A 20,777-nucleotide genomic window follows, 5' to 3' on the forward strand; every position below is an offset into this window, starting at 1 on the left:
ACTCGCCCTGGCCTCAGCCCGGCTCCTCGCGGGCCCCTCCCCCTTGGAGGCCTTTTGTTTCTCTATTTCTTTTACCCCGTCTTCCTACCTTGATAGAAGCATGAACTCTTCTCACTGTAGCATTCCACCTGTTCTCTCTTTAAATCTCAGGCCGAATTCATAGATTTTCAGGATGATTTGAAGTTTATCTAGGTAATTTGGTTGGGACAGGTGACTTGGGGACCCTACTCTTCTGCAATCTTGCCCCTCCCCCCATCAATATTATATTAATTATATTATTATTACTCACTTGTCATTGATAGAATTTCCAAATATTTTTTCCATCCCATGGGCTGCATTTTCATTCTGTGATCATTTCCTTTGATGCACAAAAGTTTTTCATTGTGATAAAGTTAATCTTATCTTTTTTTTTGTTATCTGTGCTTTTCCTGTCATATCCAAGAAGTTGTTGCCAAATCCAACGTCCTGAAGATTTTCCCCTTTGTTTTCTTCCAAGAGTTTTATAGTTTTAGCTCTTATGTGTAGGTTGTTGATCCATTTTGAATAAACTTTTGTACGGGGTATAAAGTAAGGATGCAACTTTGTTTTTTCTTTTGCATGTAAGTATCAAGTTTTCACATCACCATTTGTTGAAAAACAGAATTTTTCTCTTGAGCAGGTCAGTTAGTCAACCAGGTACCACAAAACAGCTACCATGATCACTGATTTGCACACAGTCCAATAGTCAGTTTGACTTTTTAAAAAATAATCTATGTACAAGGACATAAAATCACAAAGAGAAGGAGAGCTCCACTCTAAGATACTGCCTTCACTTCAGAAGTGAAGTCCTGACAGCCTTTCATCTCTCATTTAATTTCTGCCCACAAGCACAGAATTGATTTTGTCATTCATATTGTGATTCCTTAAATTTGTATCTCCTGTAAATATAACAGTAGCTGACTTTGGAGCCTCTTGCATTTTCTTTAAAACTATTTTTTCAAGATTTTATTTACTTATTCATGAGAGACATAGAGAATTAGAGATATAGGCAGAGGAAGAGGCAGGCTCATCAAGTGGAGTGCCATGTGGCACTCGATACCCGGACTCCAGGATCATGCCCTGAGCCGAAGGCAGAAGTTCAACCACTGAGCCACCCAGGTGTCCCTCTTTAAAACTATTTTTAACTGATTCATTTGTTTCTTAGAATGCTTTCTTGTGCTCTCCAACTGAGTCTTAAGGCGAACTTCATTTCCCGACACACTTGTGTATACACACAAAAGGTTTCTCATCATTTTTGAATTTGGAAAAGGGATGATTTCCTGGCTTTTAAATTTCACTCTCAATTTCTTCAACACATATATAAGCTGTGAAATACCCTTCTTCATGACCTGTAATAATCTCACAACTACTTATTCGCTTCTTTAGGTTGCTACAATTTGGGGGAATAACTTCCTGTAGAAATACCACATCTGGGCTGTACAAAGTTAAATAGGAACACACCTCTTGAGACCTCTCTTGTAGATTGTTTAGATTCAATCCATCAGCATACCATGTGATGAAGGAGAATATGCTGTCATCTTCTTGCTGACTCCTTTCAGATGTGCTAGTTTTAGAACTATCTAAATCAGTTGTCTCTTCATCCATTAGGACTCTGGACAGGACTCTGGCCCCATCAAGGTCTCTTGGCAGCTCTCCTTGGTGCTCTCCTGCACTGGCAGATTGAAGTAGGAGTTCATCGCTCTTTCCATCTCCCAGTTGTTCTAGGCCAGGTAGTGCTGAGCCACTGCAGTGTCTTACCTCACTACCCAAGCAAACTGCACACACAGAAGCCACTGCCTCTTCACCGTGGGCTCGCACTCTGCCCAATCTGCCTACAGCCGCAGCTTCTAAGTAATTCTGTGGTCCAGCTGCTCACTTCAGCAGGGTGGGAGGGACGACCTGCAGATCTGCCTAGGAGGAGTTGCAGTTATTCTTTTCTTATAGCTCTGGTTGAGTTTGCAGGTGTTCAGAAAGATTTGATAGATATCTAGCTGGATTCAAGGAAACCAGATGAAACAGCAGTGCTTTACTCTTCCACCATCACCCTCCTCCTCTTCCTTCTTCTCATTCTTGTTCTTCTCCTTCTCCTTCTTCCTCCTTTTCCTCTTCCAACCTTTTCATTTGCCAGGGTTTGTTGTGTTGTGTGTCTCTCGACTCACATCTCAGAGAACAGGGTGGTGTCCTCTTCCCTTGGGATGCTTTCCTTCCCCCTGGGCTGGGTTCACAGAGGGAGTCCAAAGAATGGACACAGAGAGGTGCAGACAGGTGGAGATCCACCAGGAGAGGGAGGCCTTGGGAGACAGGACAGCAAACTAGGCATTTGTAGGTGGGCTCTTAACTCCAGACTATGTCCTCCTTCCTTAGAATGTCTGCCATGACTGGGGAGGGGAAAAGTCATCGCCCTCTTGTAGCTCAGGGATGCTGGGGAATTACTTTCCTAATGTTTAGAGAGACTGTTTTGTATTCCCTGATGTGGGACATGTCACTCAGAGGTCCATGTCACAGGCAAGGAAGTAGCACAACCCTTTTTTCCGTTTGGGTTCTGTGTGTGTGTTTCTCTGGCTCTAGCGTTTACTTACCTTAGCTCTAGGGAAATCCTTTCCAAAGTGCCTTCTAAATTTATTTCTGTAAAATTAAGCCCATCTCTTCAGGGGAGGAAGTTTCTGCAGTCCCAAGTCTGGTTCAGTGTGTTTCATAACAGATGTGTGTCCCCAAATTAATGGGCAGCCACTAATAGGTTATTTTGCTCACTCTGTGCATGGTGCAGACAGAGTCCCAGGCCTAAACTTCTCCTCCCTCTCCTCTATGGGAACCCTAACCAGGCTGTTCCAGCACATCCCTCGGAGCTGGCCAGCCGCCCTTGCCTGCCTGCCTCAGTTTCTCCTTTTCATTGGTTCCCAGTCCCCAGCACTGGGAGTGCCAGACTGCATGAACTCTGAGACATTAGGGCTGAGCCCAGGCCTCCTTTGATGGCAGCATCATGGGAGGGAGGGCAGGGGAGACAGTTTCCATATCCACGTAGGGCCTCTGGGACCCCCAGGTAGGTACAGGAAGGAGCCTGGGGCAGCCCTGGCAGCAGCCTTGTCTGTGGAGTGCATTTGTTGGGTGCGACAGTAGAGGTGAATGGCAGGAGAAGCTATCCTGCAGTGGGAGCAGCTGTAGGACTTGAGTAGTGAGGTAGCTCATTGGGTCCTTGTGTCTGCAGTGCTGCAGCTCCTGTTGGCTCTGGCAGGAGACCGTGCATAAGGCCTTGCCAGGCATGTCACAGGTGTGCTTCTCCTGGATATGCTTTCTGGAGGCGGTAATGGTCACCAGCCACCTGTGGCCACTGGGTCCTCCCTGTGACCCCTCCATGGCCTGTACCTGCATTTCCTCCCTACCAGCTCTGATCAGCAGGGGATACTCAGAAGGCTCAGAGGCACCATGGTGCATCTCCACAGCACCCAGGGGGCCCTGACAGCCTTGGTTCCCATGAATATGGCCTCTGCCTCCAGAGCTTGTAGCCATTCTGGAACTTGTTGGTGCAAAGGCACATGTGTAGGTTCCTTTGCTCATTGTCTTCTTCTTCAAGACAAATGGGCCTGAGTGACAGTGAACACTGAGATTGGGGTTACAACATGGGGTGGCCACGGCTGTGGTGATGGTGGTTGAAGAGACATTGGCGTGGACTTAACTGAAGGAGTGGAAACCTGAGAGAGAGGAGGTGGGGGCTTCAGAGCCTCCATGGCCAATGTGGAGGAGGCAATAGTGCCCAGGGCTCAATAGCAAGGGCAGCAGGGAGAAGGGGGAGCAAGTCCACCTGAAGCAGCTGGGTCCCAGGGAGCTGGGGGGAAACATCAGAGCACCTAAGCTGCTCTGTGAGATGGAGTCAGGAAACGTGCCTCAGTAAGTTCTTCTCATAACTGGTGATGTTTGGGGCCCTGGCCTGTCCCCCAGCCTCCCACCCTCTCCCCATCAGAAAGTAAATAGCACAGGGAGAAGGGGAAGGGATTGCTCTGGGGACCAGATGCAGGATACACAGACCCTCCCCTGCACCTGCCCTTCTTTCCCTCAAGCAGAGGCACATCTGGAACAATCCCATCTTGAGGCAGGGAAGACTGCCTAGGACCCTGGGAATAGACACAGATCACACACCCAGCTGCCCCTCCCCTACTGTCCTGTCATCACAGCCCTCCTGCCAATCCTGCCAGGCTCCTTTGCCTCTGGGAATCCTAGCTCTGTGGTCTAGGCTGGGCCACTCACCCCCTCCCCAGCACAGTGCCTGGAACACAGGAGGTGCTCAGTCAGGGCCCTGGTCCCTGCTTCCTGGAGATGTGTTAGGGCAGGGGCAGTGGGATCTGTAGGTTTCCTCAGGTGAATGTTCTTCCTGAGATGGGGGGCACTTCTTTCTGTTCTAATTTCAATGTTCTATCTTAGTGTATTTAGTACAGACTCTGTCCCTTTAGAGACCTGCTGCGACCCTTTTCTCTCCTCCCTCCACCTTCACCTGAGTCCTTAAGGAATCTCCTTTAGGGTGTAGAGGACTCAGCACCCTCAAGTAGAGGTAGTAGTGCCCATTTTTCTTTAGGCTCAAGTGATTTTGAGTCCATCACTTGTACATTCATCCCTGGGTGTCTAATTAGGCCCCATTTTCTCCATCTCTGACAAGACTTGTTTCTATTTCAGGATTAATGCTCTGGGAAGAACGAGGCCCCTTCCTTTGGTCACCTATTTGTATATCTTGGAAGCCCTATCATTTGAATGTTTAGAGCAGGAAGCTCTGCTAGACAAGGACTCTATCTTTCCATTGCTTCCTCCAGCACAATGCTCAATGCACATTCAGTTAGTATATGCCAAGAATAGTGAAAGAGTGTTTCAGGGAATCCCTGTTAAAGCTTAGGCCAGTTCCCTTTTAGTTTTATTCCTGGAATGGTGTTAAGAGTGGGGAGTGAGTGATGGTGGTAGAGAATCTAGTAGGAGATTGTGGGAGAGACAGCTAGGGGGTGGTGCTTTTCTTTTTATTTAAAGGTCTGCTGAGTGGGCTCTTTAGCTGGATCTGGGACTTGCCTCTAAATCACCACAGGCTGGGCTCCACTTGGTTTGCCATACTCTCCTCCTGCCAGCCAGGGCCTCCTCCATACCCAGGACCTTGGTCTAAATTCACATCTGGCTGCCAAAAACATCTCCAACAAAGTCTCATTTCAGCCCTCGGTCCACCTCCTTACCCAAAAAGGGCCCCACTAGTCTTCCTTTGTCCACCTCAAGCTTTCTTCCTGGTTTCTGTCTAAGCCAACCCCTTTCTGGTTTCATACCACTTCCCATGGCCCCACCTCCCCATGGCCCCACCCCCCAAGGGCCCCATCTCTGATGGGCCTCTGCCAAACTTCACTCTAAGTCCTGACTGCTTGGCCAAGCCTTTCCCTGTCCTTGGGCTTGGCTTGCACTTTCTTTTTCTTTTATTTTTTAAATATTTTATTTATTTATTTATTTATTTATTTATTTATTTATTTATTTATTCATGAGAGACACAAAGAGAGAAGCAGAGATATAGGCAGAGGGAGAGGCAGGCTCCATGCAGGAAGCCCAATGGGGCACTGGATCCCAGGACTCCAGGATCCTACCCTGAGCGAAAGGTATATGCTCAACCCCTGAGCCACCCAGGTGTCCCACGGCTTGCACTTTCATATCTGTTCTTTCTGCTCTGAGGCAAGAGAACCCCATGGGTAAGTGTTTTCCTGTGTTTATAGAGTTGGCAAGAAAACTGAGACAGAGACAGAAAAAGAGACTGGCCTTGAAGTGCAGCTGGCTGTCTCGCCCTGCTGGGTTTGAATGGAGGGTAATTCATGGTAGACCTTTGATTGGTGTGTGTTGTGTGTGTGTGTGTGTGTGTGTGTTTAAACCAGAGGACATGAGAGTTCAGGGAAGGCAGGTAGGGTTTCTGGGGTCAGAGGGTTTTGGAGGTGTACACTCTATTCTCCTCCTTATCAGAAAGGGTCTCAGCTCTGATGAGGACAATCAGAATAGGAGATTATTCAGCTATTCCTTGGAACTTCTCCTCCAGCGTCCTCCCACCTGTTTGCCCTGCTCTCCTTCCGGCCTTTTCCTTTCTGACCTGGTGCACAGCTTGCTTTCTTCATCTCTGTCTCTCCCAGAGGGCTCAGCACACAGTGTGCTTAGACATGTTATGTAATGAATGAAGATTCTCCCACCTGGCTCTGCTGCCTTCTTCATGTTTTGCTTCACTTTCTCCCTGGAGATTCTGAAAGTCTCTGTCTCTCATCTTCTTAGAGAGGACATCTGTATGAACTTTGCAGAATAACAGGTCCAGTTTGATAGGTGGGCCCCCATCACCAGGGAGGATTTGAAGGTGTTCTTCCTCCAGGCTCACAGAGTTAGATATGTGTTTTTACAGTGTCTCAAAGTATCTCCCTGCCTTTCTTATCTAATGTTAAAGATTTTATTTTTTTATTTATTCATGAGAGACACACAAAGAGAGGCAGAGACATAGGCAGAGGGAGAAGCAGGCTCCCTGTGGGGAGCCTGATGTGGGACTTGATCCTAGGACCCCAGGATCACGACCTGAGCCAAAGGCAGATGCTCAACCACTGAGCCACCCAAATGCCCTTTATCTCATTTTAAAAGGTTGTGGTGGGGATTGATTATGGACCAGGTCAGGCTGTAGGAGGAAAGATAACCAAGTTCTCTTGGGGTGTGGCTGCCTAGTGGTCTTTGAAACACTTTATGAAGGCTTGTTTGAGTCCCCAAGTATATTATACATGAGCCTGTACTAAATAAACCTTAAAACTGAAGGGCTCTCTTGTGTCTTTTAGAATCTATCAATCATGACAGGTATATTGGAGGAGAAGCCTGAAGTAGGACTGACTTCTGATGTCTTCAGCAGACAGTTTACTGTTATCACAATACATATTTTCAACTTGTAAATTTAAGGTCTTTGGAATCTTAAACTGTGCTCCCTTTCCCTCTTCCTCACAGCTAGGTACACTTTGGCTAGCACTGAACACCAGAAACCCACACAACACTTATCCATGCATGACACCTGTTTTCTTGAATGTATATGGCAAATGTTGATTTCTAGGCTTTCTTTCTCTTGCCATCTAGCAGTTTTTGGGTAACTTCTCTCCATCATCATTTGATGCATGTTACATGCTTCCAGGTGACAGATTCAATTTAACCTCAAAGTAAAGTCAAGTGGAAAGGTGAAGTTGCTTCACCGAGTATATTCCAAATTGATAAATATGAGTTTTGGATTATATCCTTTTGGTTTATCCTCTTTCATTTTTTCTTTTATCTCCTAGAAATCACAAAGCAGAGTGGAGAGTAGAAAGAACTAGGGGAGAGAGATAAAGAGTGTCCCAGAAAAAGTGGTGGTGGAGGCTCTTTATTGTAGATTATGTTGCCTGAGCTGGGTGAGGCAGGTGGGTCTTGGTAGAGAAGTCATATGGATCTACATTTGGATCAGATCTCAGGACTTCAGGGCATGATATAACATTCATATGACTCAGATGATCTGGTATATTTCTTACAACGAAACAAAACAAATTAACTTTTCAAGGTGGATGGTCGTGGTGTGGAATAGGGCAGTAAGTAGGGCACAGTCGGGTGATAGAAGACAGAGAGAAGGAGATAGCAGAGTCCTTACATGGGAGGACAAAGGAACACATTTAACGATATGAAGGAAGATAGCCAGAGAGATAGTTGGCCCTTCCTAAGCCACGGAGTGTGCAGTGTATTACTAAGGGTGTGTACTGGGAGAAGGTACGTGGAAAAAGGAGTCATGGGTTCTGATCATTCATGACTGCTAGTCGAAAAGTGGAGGCAGAGTATGGGATCACTGGATAGAATTCTAGATTCTCTTTTTACAGGTAAAGGAAGGGTCAGTGGGTGGGGAAAACAAAACTGTCGGGAAGATTTCTTGGAAAAAATGAGTGTAGATCAGTGCTCATTGTAGATCAAGGGCATCCTACATTAGAGTTGTAATTTGGAAAATAAATAGTTGTAGTTTGGACAGGCAGATGGATATCCTTGTACTGTTTTCTCCTGAGAACTTTTATTAGGTATCCTATGTTGACAGGATTCAGTGGTTGAGAAAACGGAGCAGACGATCATGAGGGAAAAAAGGAGAAACTGATTTTCAATGTTGACATCAATGTATCATATCGCTTTCTAATCCCTTAATTATACACCATTCCTGCATTTTCCCAGCTCTCTTTCTGATTCTTGTTTAGAAATTCTAATTCTGATTCTTCCTGGTAGCCCATGTAGTTTCTGAAGACCTCTAGAAGCAGATGCTCAGGCTTTTCTGATTTGCCACATTATTTTGGTGTGATAGAAATGTTAAAAATTTCCAGAACTGGATTCTGCCTGAAACTGAACCTGAGGAATGTTGCATTTCACTGTTTTCTGTGAAGTTATCCCAGAGGGTCTAAGAAAAGTCACCATCTTCAGTCATTCCAGAATGATGCTAGATAATGTAGAGTCTATGCAGCCTCTAGAGAAGCTCTAGCTCTGATTATTCACCCAATTAATCGTGCAATGATACTAGTTTGGTGTGTGCTTGTAGCAGAAACTCCATAGATATTGTGGGAGGGAAGCAACAATGTTTTGGTCTTTATCTACACAGATTTTGGTCTACATTTATGTGGATGGATCTGGTCTATATGTAGTTGGTCTGGAGCATGTTAGTCTGCATCAGGATGGGTTTTCACTGACTTGGAATTCAGCCTCTTCCAAACTGGGATGGGATTTGGGAGATACAGTGCTAGGGGTGGTAAGTGAGTGGGAGGAGGTGGCTGTGTTTCCTCTTGGTCTAATGAGCATACAGTTTGGAGGTTGCCATGCTTCAAGTTCAAGTCTGGATTGCACTTTGTAATATTTACTTGCAGAATTACGGTTTTAGCCTCATGGAGAGGACATGAAACAGGTTCTACTCTAAGGAGGTTTTATTTTAGAAAGGGAGATATAGGTTTCTTCCCAGTAGTATGCAAAGAGTATATAGTACAAAGTAAGATCATGGGTGGGAGGATGCCTGGAAAGTGATCCCTTTTGTGAGGTTTTTCTCAGAAGACTCTCAGGAGATAAGTTGGCATATTTATTTTCTTTAGTATGAGTTGAATTTGGTTACTTTAATTTTCTTTCTAAACTTTCAGTGAAAGGGTCCTTCAGGGTCCTTCTCTTTTCTCAGGGGAGAAATTAAATTACATACTTATTGCTACTGCAGTGGTTTCTCTCTACTGGCCTTTTCAGCACAGAAATATATATACATATATTTATACATATATAATATATATGTATATATACATACACATACATATATACATATATAATTTATACATATATATATTGCATCTTATTATCTAGATCCGTATTAGTATCTGTAGGAAATATTTAACTGGAACTGTCTGGTTGGGCAAATTGGGTTTATAGGTTCAAGGTGTGATGGAATTTATTTTGTTTTGGTGGGAGGCATGGGAGGAAAGCCCGAAAGGCTGTATTTATCGGATCATGTCCCAAACTGAAATGTAGCTTGAACTGATGTTTTCATTGGAAACAGTTATACGCAATGCCAAGCTGGAGCAGTATCGCTTCTTCCAGGCAGCCTTCCCAGGATGACCCACAATGCATGGAAGACTCACTAGTCTTGCCAATTCTGGAAAATGAGGTCCTTACTACACTTGTCTTCCATCAGCTAGGAAGCCATGTGGGATCTTTACGTGCCCTTGCTATGACTGTTCATGTCTGATTTAGGAATTCTCTACCTGGTTCATAGTTTATGTAACTTTTACTTATTTCGGCAGGTGTGTATGTGTGGGATGTTCACAAAATGCCCTTAATTGTAAGTTCCCAGAGCAGTTAATTGTCTATTTGCCACTATTGTCTTGCACTGAGTATGTGATGATTTGGAGGTAACGGTAGTGGTATTGATAACTTAGAGGGGAAGAGAAATATTGTTTTTCCTTGAGTTCTTTTGCACAGTGAATCAGTGTGGTGCCTGAATTTTCTAAGTTGGAATTTGCCCCTGTATTCATTTACACTTAGTTGAAATCTGATCTTGAATAGGTGTCCAGTCTTTCACGCTTAGATACTTTTTGTGGTTTCTACTTGAGCAACCATCCAATTTCTCACTTTAGACCCAATCCAAGGTCAACAAAACCCATCTGTGTCATTACTAACAGACAATACAGGAAAAAATGGTAGCAAATACAGAGAATTCTTTTCTCTGGGAGCTTATAATATATGGCATTTCGTGGATACTTCCTTATTCTGCAGAATAGCTGGTCCAGTTTGATAAGGTGGTCCCCCATCACCAAAGGGGATTTGAAGGTCTTCATCCTCCGGGCTCAAAGAGCTAAATATTTTTACAGCTGCTGATGGTATCTCCCTGCCTTTCTTATATAATTTAAAAAATTGTGGGTGGGGATGGGTTATAGGCTGGGTCAGTCTATAGGAGGAAAGATTACCAAATTCTCCTGGAGTATGCCTGCCTAGTGGTCTTTATATTTTTTATTTATTTATTTATGATAGTCACACACAGAGAGAGAGAGAGAGAGAGAGAGAGAGAGAGAGAGAGAGAGAGGCAGAGGGAGAAGCAGGCTCCATGCACCGGGAGCCTGACGTGGGATTCGATCCCGGGTCTCCAGGATCGCGCCCTGGGCCAAAGGCAGGTGCCAAACCGCTGCGCCACCCAGGGATCCCCCTAGTGGTCTTTAAAACACTGGGTCGCCAAAAAGCAGTTTGCTGTTATCACAAAACATATTTGCAACTCTTTAAACTTGAAGGCCCTTGGAGTCTTAAACTGGACTCCACCCTACCTACCCCCATGCACACTGTGGGCAGTAGGCCAGCATCAAAGCCCAGACTACACTTATCCATGTGAGACACCTGTTTTATTGATTATATGTGGCACATGGTAATTTCTAGATTGTCTTTCTCTCGCCCTGTAGTAGTTTTTGGGCAACTTCTCTCCATTATCAACTGAAACATGCTACATGCGTCTAGAAGGCAGATACATTTTATCCTTAGTTTAAGCAAAATCATGGTGAAAGGGCAATTTCTTTACCAAGTATTTTCCAAATTGATAAATATGATTTCTGTATTAATTTCCTTGGTTTATCCTTGTCCATTTTTTCTCTGATCATCACAGATAACACAAAGCAGAGTAGGGATTAGAAAAAACTAGGGAAGAGGGATAAAGAATGTCCCTAGTGGTGGAGGCTCTTGGTTGTAGATTATGTTGCCTAAGCTGGGGTAAGGCAGATAGATCTTGATGTAGAAGTCTTATGGGTCTATATTTGGATAAGTTCTCAGGATTTTGAGGCACGAAAGAACTTTCATATGTTTCACATGATCAGATGTCTTTCCTTCAATAAAACAAAACAAAACAATTAACTTTCCAAGGAGATGGTGGCAGTGTGGAGAAGCTACCTAGGCCTATGAGAGGACCAAGCACAGTCTGGTGAGAGAGACAAAGAGACAGAAACAGCTGAGTCCTTCTGTGGAAGGACAGAAGGACACACTTAAAGATTTGAAGGAAAATAACCAGAGAGATAGTTGGCCTTTCCTAAGCCACTGGGTGTGGAGTGTATTACTGAGGTTGTGTATTGGGAGGAAGTGCATGGTAGAAGGAGCCATATGCTCTGACTAATCTGACCTGCTTGTCTATATGTGGAGACAGAGTATAGTGATGGATGCGACCACTGGATGAATTTCTAGATTCTGTGCTTAGAAGAAAAGAGGGGGTTTTGAGGGAATAAAACAGAGGTGCTTAGTAAGCCTTCTTGGCAAAAGTGATGTGGCTCTGGGCTCCCTTACACTATAGTTGTAATTTGGAGCATAAGGTGGACAGGCAGATGGATTTCCTTCTATCTGCTTTCTTGTGAGGGCTTTTATTAGATGTTCTGTGTTGACAGCATTCAGGATTAAGAAAATGAAGAATCATAGGTAGAAGTTGAGAAGAAAGTTATTTTTACTGTTGACATAGGTGTGTCCCATCACTTTCTAATTCCTTGGAATTAGTGTGTCACTTAATTGCACACCCTTCCTGGCTTTTCTCAGATCTCTTTCTCATTCCTGTTTGGACAATCTCATTCTGATTCTTCTGGATAGCCCATTACTTTATTGTTTTTTTTTTTACATCTGCATGCTGATTTTTATTTCTATTATTATTATTATTATATTTTTAAATTGGAGTTCTATTTGCCAACATATAGTATAACACCCAGTGCTCATCCCGTCATGTGCCCCCCTCAGTGCCTGTCACCCAGTCACCCCACCCGCCTGCCTACCTCCCCTTCCACTACCCCTTGTTTGTTTCCCAGAGTTAGGAGTCCATTAATTCCTGAATAACTCTAAAGCTAAAAGCTTTAGAGAAGCCAAAGCTCAGGCTTTTCTGATTTGTTATATTAATCATCTTGTTTTGGTATAAACACAGATGTGAAGAATTTCCAACACTGGATTCTGACTGAATCTCAACCTGTCAATCTGTCAAATCAAGGAATGTTGCATTTCACCCTGTCTTCTCTCAAGTTATCCTGGAGGGACTAAGAAAAGTTTCCTGTTCACAACCATCCCAGAATGACACTAGATAATATGGAGTCTATAAAACCTGGAGAGAAGCTCTGGTAATCTGATTATTTACCCAAATAATGATGCCATGATCTAGCACAGTCTTGCTGCTAGTGGGGACACCACATATTTTGTAGGAAGGAAGCAAAATGTTTTAGTCCACATCTACATAGATTTTGATCTGCATCTGCGTGGATGGATTTGGTCTACATACAGTGGGTGTGGAGGGTGTTAGTCTGCATCAGGATGAGGTTTCAGTGACTTTGAATTCTGCCTCTGCCTGCCTGGATGGGATTTGAGAGGTGTAGTGCTGGGGGCAGGAGGGTAGGTAGGTGAGTTGGAGAAGATGGCTGTTTCCTCTTCATCTAATGAGCAGACAGTTTGGGGGCTTCCATGCCTTCAAATTCAAGTCTCGGTTACCCGTAGTAATATTTACTTGCAGAATTAGGGTTTCTAGCCTCAAGGAGAGGAACATGAAGCAGGTTCTATCCTAAGGAGTTTTTATTTTCTTTTCTTAAAATATTTATTTATTTATTCATGAAAGACACAGAAAGAGGCAGAGACACAGGCAGAGGGTGAAGCAGGCTCCTCACAGGGAGCCTAATGCAGGACTTGATCCCGGATCCCGTGATCATGACCTGAGCCAAAGGCAAGCACCCAACCTGAGTGATCTAGGCATCCCAGGAGTTTTTATTTTCAAAAGAGAGAAAAAGGATTCTTCCAAGTAACATGCAAACAGAATATGGTACAAAATAAGATCAGTACAAAATAGAGAGCATGCCTATTATTTGTAAATTATTTGTTCAGTGAGGTTGTTTGCAGATGACTCCTGGGAGATATGTTTGTGTATTTATTTTCTTTGGTATGAGCTGAGTTCTGTTACTACAGCTTTCTTTCCAACCTTTCAAGGAAGTTATCTGACCTTTCCTTCTCTTTCCCCAGGAGAGATGTCACACATTTATTAGGACTGTAATGGTTTCTCTCTTTCATTTCTGTGCAGACCAGGACTGAGAATTATCATCATCATCATCATCATCAATCATCATCTTCATCATCATCATCATCGTTTTATCTTCATTCATGATCTGTATTAGTATCTATAGCAAATATTTAACTGGATCTGTCTAGTTGGACAAACTGGATTTATTGAGTCAAGGTGCAGTGGATTTTGTTTTGTGGTTTTGGTGGGGGGCATGGGAAGAAGGCCTGAAGGGGCTTGACATATTGGATCATGACCTAGGCTGAGGATATGCCTGAGCTAATGGTTTCCTAGGAAATAGTTATACACAATGCCAAGATGGAGTAATTCCCTCCTCTTTCATGCTGGTGACCCACAGTTCACAGAAGATTCTCAGTCATCTTCCCAACACCAGAAAGTGCAGTCCTCAATATTCTTTACCTTCCATCAACTAGGAAGCCATGTGGGAGCTTGACATGCCCTTGCCTTGACTGTTTATTTTTTACTTAGGAATACTCTTCCTAGTTTGTAGATTATGTATTCTTCTACCTATTTCAGCATGTGGGGGGTTTTTCACAAATTGTACTAAATTTTAAGTTCCCAGAGAGGAGGATCTGTATATGCCACCATTGTATTTCACTGTGTGTAACTGAGTGTGTGGTGATTGAGGGTAATGGTGTTGGTGTTGATAAATTACTGGGAAGGAATTTGTTGCTTTTGATTGAGTTCTTTTGCACAAAGAATCCCTGTGGTCCCTCCATTTTCTAATTTGGAATTTGCTTTTGAATTCATTTATACTTAGTTCAAATCTGATCTTTAATAGATTGAATTCAGTCTTTCTCACTTAGAAGCTTCATGTGGTTTCTATTTGAAAGACCATGCAATTTCTCTGTTTAGGCCCAACCCAAAGTCCCCTGAACACATCTACATAGTTATTCACAGACAGAACATGAGAAACAAGAGCAAATACAGAAAACCCTCATCATAGGAGCTTACAATATAAGTTCATTTCATCAATACTTCCCTATCCTCCTGAAACAAGTGAGATCCTATTCTACACACCATTGAATCCTTTGTTGTACACTCCTCCCTCTGCAGGCTAGCCTTACATGTAGTTATGGCTGTTAGCGAATCATGTCATGTTCCCTAATGTCAAATCATTAGGTGACTTGTTTTACAACTAAAGTAAAGCAATAAAACTCTCCATTGTTGCCTGTTCAGTAGTCACACATCAAGGAGAGGACACTGGAGCAAATCACTATTGTCACAGGTAATACACTTTGTTCCAGTTGACTTGGGTTACTTCCCTTGTACTTTCACTTTGTTGTGGTGAAAGAGAATTGGACCTCAGTTCTTGTGTCAGATCTCTGACAAGCAAAATGGGCTGGAGGGCCTAAAGTACTTCCTTGGCTGTGGCCAGTTAACTCTTTGTACCTCAGGCTTCAGCTGGGGAATGAAAGGCAAGTTGCAACCAACATCAGCCAGAAGCTCTGCTCCTGGGCTCCACCTCACCACCTACTACTCCTTCTCTCTTCCCTAACTGGGATTTCTCCCAGTGCAGCATTCTAGGCCCTGAGGTATACCACTGGACATTAATGAAGGGAGAGCATGGGGCAAGTGGAGCATACTGGAAAGATCTGATATCTATCTGTAGGTGTGACCAAGCCATTTCTGGAAGTAGAGTCATGATGGACAGGATTTGGAAAGAATGTTTTTAGGCAGAGAGGGACAGTCTGTGTGAGGGCTGATGTTAATGTCAGCAAGATATGTATGTGTGGGGAAATATTTGTCCTGTTCAAGTAGGAGCTACATAAAAGGTTAATAGTAGAAGCAAGTAGTAGGACAGTGAGGAGAATGACTTAGAGATACAATCTTAGAAATTTGGATTTGATAGAGAGCAGGAAACTCAGGTCTGTTTGGGATAGTGTGTGTGTGTGTGTGTGTGTGTGTGTGTGTGTGTGTCTTCTTAAGACTTAAGGAAAGTGTAGTTTTCCATAAGGAGGGTAGAGAGCATTCACATTTCAATTATCTGGTGCAATGTGATTGTCAGAAAGAATGTGATCTAGGGCTTTATGCTGCTTTATTTTTTTTTTATGCTGCTTTAAAGAAGGGCAGCTCTCTTTGATGGATGCTGCTTGAAACTGAATGAGATGTGATAGTGTCTCATTGTTAGATTTACCAATTTTATGGACCAGGAGTATAGCAGGAGGCTGGCCCTGGATATGCAGTATTTGCAATCCATAGAACCTTGTAGGTAGAGGTTGTATGGACAAGGCGCTGAATGTCTATGTGACTTCATGTCAGCTGAATTGAGTTGAGGGCTAGATTGGTGATTCTGAAATATCTGAAACCAATTATTTCAGTTAGGATTCCTTATATTTCTTTTTGCAATTTCCTCCAATAAAGTCCTTAGAGGCTGCTTTGTCAATCCTCTTTTTTCTGGACATATTTATGGTTTTCATGTTTTGAAACTAAAACAGAAAGGTTATCTTTTATCTTCTCTGTTGATCTTCCTATACTAATAGCATGTTCACAATGCCCATTATTCCTTATCAAATCCATATTTGTTAATAACATAAAAATATAGAAATATAGAGAGGTGAATCCAAAATAGACAAAGATGTCTATAATGATGCCTGATGTGCATTGGTCTTTGCTATTCTTTCCATGAGTGATCAATAAATATTTACAATGTACCTAGAGGTGCTGTGTGCTCAGAGCTGGTCACAGTCATAGGTCACAGTGGAGAACACTGATGCCCATTTTTTTTTCGTCTCAGGAGGGTGTCATATTTGGCATCTAGAGATCTATTATCCTATATTTCTACTCACAGCCAAGCAAAAGGAAATGGGCTAAAGTTTTGGGCAGGAAATAAAATCATATCTGGGTCCACTGGAATAGGTACAGAAATACTTTGGAATATTCTTGGCATCTCAAAGAATAGTCTGGAGACATTCTGGCCCTATATTAGGTTTGGATTTTAGCAGAACATATTTTAGATAGAGCTCTCAGATTTAATGATCCCAGTACTTCTAAATCTTGGCCCATCAGTATTCACTTGGGAGATGGGAGAAGATAGGTAAAGACTTCTTCTTCTTTGACTTATCACTAAGAAAATACTCAAATACTACTTTACTAGCCATGCCCTAGAGTCTTGACTCTTTGTGGAGGTTAGGTGCTGCCATTGAATGAACATGGTCTTTGAAGTAACAAAGACCAAGTTCAATTCCTGCTCTTCTTTGTACTTGCTGTATGAGCTTGGGACAGTTGTCTCCTCTCAGTCTGTAATGTGGAATAACAATATTTATGTCATTGGATTGTTATGGGGCTTAAATGAAATAAAGTCTGTGCATTCCTTGAAGCTCAACAAGTTCTGGTTCTCTTTCATCCGTATGTCCATGTATCCCTAAATCTTACACATATACCTGGTTTCCCTATTTGCCAGATACCATTTTTCTCTGCCTCTCGCCTATGCACAGGTTCCCCAATGCCTCTAGAGTTCAAGTCCCGGGCTCAGATGTATTCGTTTGTGTTAGTCCAACAAAATAACAATAAAGGGATAGAGTTTTTATAACCATACTAACACGAGTCGAGGGAGTATTTACTTCTAGGAATTTTTGCTTGCTGACAATTTGGGTTGTAAATCAAAGCCAAAGGAGTTCTGGCTTTCCACCCACTCCTCTGATCTAATGATCCTTATCTGGGGCTAGATCATCCTGGATGGGATTTTGTTTTAGCCAAAAGTGATGGCAAGCTTGTTTATAAGGGAAGTTTAAGGAAGGAGAAACCATAGCCTATACTACTGAGACATTGTTGCTTTCCTCCTACAGTTTTTGTTTGACAAATATCAAACCTAAAGAAAGTTTCAAGAATAGTAGTCTTAACACCCTTTTATCTTTCAATGAGATTGAGCAATGTAATAGATTTTGGATATTTGCCCTTTAATATTTTGCCACATGCATTTCCTCTCTCCTGTGTGTGTGTGTGTGTGTGTGTGTGAGTGTGTGTTTGTATGAAGTGTGGTCCGTATTCAAAGTTTATTAATTATTCAATTTTTTTATTAGTAAAATGTTTCTCCCTGATCCAGGTGCAATCCAGGGTTCTGTATTACATCTCATGGTCATGTCTCATTATTCTCCTTTAATCTGCAATAGGTCCTCAGCCTGCCATTCCCAACATGACAGTTTTGAACAGTGTAGGTCAGCTATTTTATAGCAAGTCAGCTTTCTGTGGAAAATTGCTTTGTAGACTGAACAGTTTTTTTATTTCAAGTTTTTATTCTAGGTAGTTAACATATTTGATAAAATTGATTTCAGGTGTAGAATTTAGTGATTCATCACTTACAGCTAACACCCAGTGCTCATCATAACAAGTGCCCTCTTAAAAACCCACCATCCATCCTCTACCCATTTTCTTCCATCAACCCTCAGTTTGTTCTCTACCATTAAGAGTCTCTTATGACTTGCTTCTCTCTCTGTTTTTATTTCATTTTTCCTTCTCTTCCCCTGTGTTCATCTGTTTTGTTTCTTAAGTTCCACATATGAGTGAAATGATGTGGTATTTGTCATACTGTGACTGACTTACTTCACTTAACATAATACATACAGTCAAGTTATATCCACATTGTTGCGAATGACAAGATTCTTCTTTTCAATGGCTGAGTAATATTTCATTGTGTGTGTGTATGTGTGTGTGTGTGTGCATCTCACATCTTCTTTATCTGCTCATAGTTGATGGACATCTAGGCTCTTTCCATAATTTCACTATTGTTGATAATGCTGCTATAAATAGTAAGGTGCATGTGGCCCTTTAAATCATTATTTTTTATCCTTTGGTAAATACCTAGCAGTACAATTGCTGGATTATAGGGTAGTTCTATTTTAACTTTTTTGAGAAACCTCCACACTGTTCTCCAGAGTGACTGCACCAGTTTGCATTTGCACCAACAGTGTGGGAGAGTTCCCCTTTCTCCACATCCTTACCAACACCTGTTGTTTTCTGTATTGTTAATTTTAGTCATTCTGACAGGTGTGTGGTGATACCTCATTATGGTTTTGATTTGTATTTCCCTGATGATGAGTGATGTTGAGCATCTTTTCACGTGTCTGTTAGCGATCTGGGTGTCTTCTTTGGAAAAATGTCTGTTCAAGTCTTACGCCCATTTATTATTGGGGTTATTGGGATCCCTGGGTGGTGCAGCGGTTTGGTGCCTGCCTTTGGCCCGGGGCACGATCCTGGAGACCCGGGATCGAATCCCACATCAGGCTCCTGGCATGGAGCCTGCTTCTCCCTCTGCCTGTGTCTCTGCCTCTCTCTCTCTCTCTCTCTCTTTCTGTGACTATCATAAATAAATAAAAATATTTAAAAATAAAAAAATATTATTGGGGTTATTTATTTTTGGAGTGTTAAGGTTGATAAATTCTTTATAGATTTTGGATATTTGCCCTTTATCAGATATGCCATTTGCAAATATTTTCTGCCATTACATAGGCTGTCTTTTAGTTTTGATTGTTACCTTTGCTGTGCAGAAGATTTTTATCTTGATGAAGTCTCAGTAGTTCTTTTTTCCTTTGGTTGCCCTTGCCTCTGGAGATGTGGCTGTAAGAAGTTGCTATGTCTGAGATCAAAGATGTTCCCAGCTGTGTTCTTCTCTGGGATTCTGAGGGTTTTCTGCCTCACGTTGAGAAGATTCTTCATCCATTTTTACTTTATTTTTATTTTGAAAATTTTATTTATTTGACAGAGAAAGAGCAAGCAAGCACAAGCAGGGGGAGTGGCAGGGGGAGAAGCAGACTCCATGTTGAACAGGGCACTCAATGCCGAGGACTATCGCAGGGCCCTGAGTTCATGACCTGAGCCAAAGGCAAACACTTAACTGACTGAGCCACCCAGGTGCCCCATTTTGACTTTTGTGTATGCAGTAAGAAGTGGTCCAGTTTCATTCTTCTACATGTTGCTATCCAGTCTGCCCAGCACCATTTGTTGAAGAGACTGCCTTTTTTTCCTTTGGATATTCTTTCCCATTTTGTTAAAGAATATTTGACCCTATAATTGTGGGTCCATTTCTGGTTTTCTCTTCTGTTCCATTGATATATGTGTTTGTTTTGTGCTAGTACAATACTGTCTTGATGACTATGGCTTTGTGATACAGCTTGAAGCCCAGAATTGTGATACCTCCAGCATTGCTTTTCTATTTCAAGATTGCTTGGGCTGTTTGGGTGGTTCCATACAAATTACTATAGTGGTTCCTGGCACTGCGAAAAATGTTGGTAGCATTTTGATAGGGATTTCATTAAATGTATGGATTTCTTTGGATGCTACAAATATTTTCACAATGTTTGTTCTTCAAATCCATCAGCATGGAATGTTTTTTGCATTTCTTAGTGTCCTCTTCAATTTTTTAAAATAAATATTCTATAGCTTTCAGAATACTGATGTTCAAAAGTCATAAGATGCCTAGGAACAAACCCAGACTTATTCATTTTGTTTGTCATTGGATTCAGGTTACACATTTTGGGCAGGAGTATAAGAACATTGTTAAAGATAATTAGTGCCATTAGGTAGATAACACATCCTTTTCCTCTAATTTTGTACATAGGGCCAAACACTAGGACTGGCATTTAGAAGGTGCTTATTATTTATTGATTGAATTAATGATGAATGACATAAGGCTTTTAGTGCTAGTTACGTCTATTATTTTTCTACTTGAGGACAGGAGAAAGAGCAGCTTTCTCCTATATTCTAGTCCCATTTTTATTTTTATTTTTATTTTTATTTATTACAATAGTTTTATTTTTTTTTAATTTATTTTTTATTGGTGTTCAATTTACTAACATACAGAATAACATCCAGTGCCCATCACCCATTCACTCCCACCCCCCCGCCCTCCTCCCCTTCTACCACCCCTAGTTCGTTTCCCAGAGTTAGGAGTCTTTACGTTCTGTCTCCCTTTCTGATATTTCCCACACATTTCTTCTCCCTTCCTTTATATTCCCTTTCACTATTATTTATATTCCCCAAATGAATGAGAACATATAATGTTTGTCCTTCTCCGACTGACTTACTTCACTCAGCATAATACCCTCCAGTTCCATCCACGTTGAAGCAAATGGTGGGTATTTGTCATTTCTAATAGCTGAGTAATATTCCATTGTATACATAAACCACATCTTCTTTATCCATTCATCTTTCGTTGGACACCGAGGCTCCTTCCACAGTTTGGCTATCGTGGCCATTGCTA

At 42.2% G+C, this 20,777-nt stretch overlaps 1 protein-coding gene and 1 pseudogene across 2 annotated transcripts in view; one reads left to right on the forward strand and one right to left on the reverse strand.

Annotated features, from left to right (window-relative positions):
- Positions 1-849: 849 nt before the first annotated feature.
- On the reverse strand, positions 850-3,372 carry LOC100686184 (annotated as a pseudogene).
- A 2,030-nt stretch (positions 3,373-5,402) lies between these two features.
- Positions 5,403-20,777, forward strand: part of LOC100686261 (cationic amino acid transporter 3-like) — a 34,628-nt gene continuing 19,253 nt past the window's right edge. Inside the window, exons 1-3 of one of the 2 annotated variants that reach the window (XM_038577003.1) lie at positions 5,403-5,720; positions 12,446-12,635; positions 13,580-13,735. The gene's annotated coding sequence lies outside the window, so the exon portion shown is untranslated. The remainder of the gene's footprint in view (positions 5,721-12,445; positions 12,636-13,579; positions 13,736-20,777) is intronic. The other variant, XM_038577004.1, reaches the window with a different exon arrangement.

Source organism: Canis lupus, chromosome 27, assembly GCF_011100685.1.
Source record: "Canis lupus familiaris isolate Mischka breed German Shepherd chromosome 27, alternate assembly UU_Cfam_GSD_1.0, whole genome shotgun sequence".
Taxonomy (NCBI): Eukaryota; Metazoa; Chordata; class Mammalia; order Carnivora; family Canidae; genus Canis; species Canis lupus.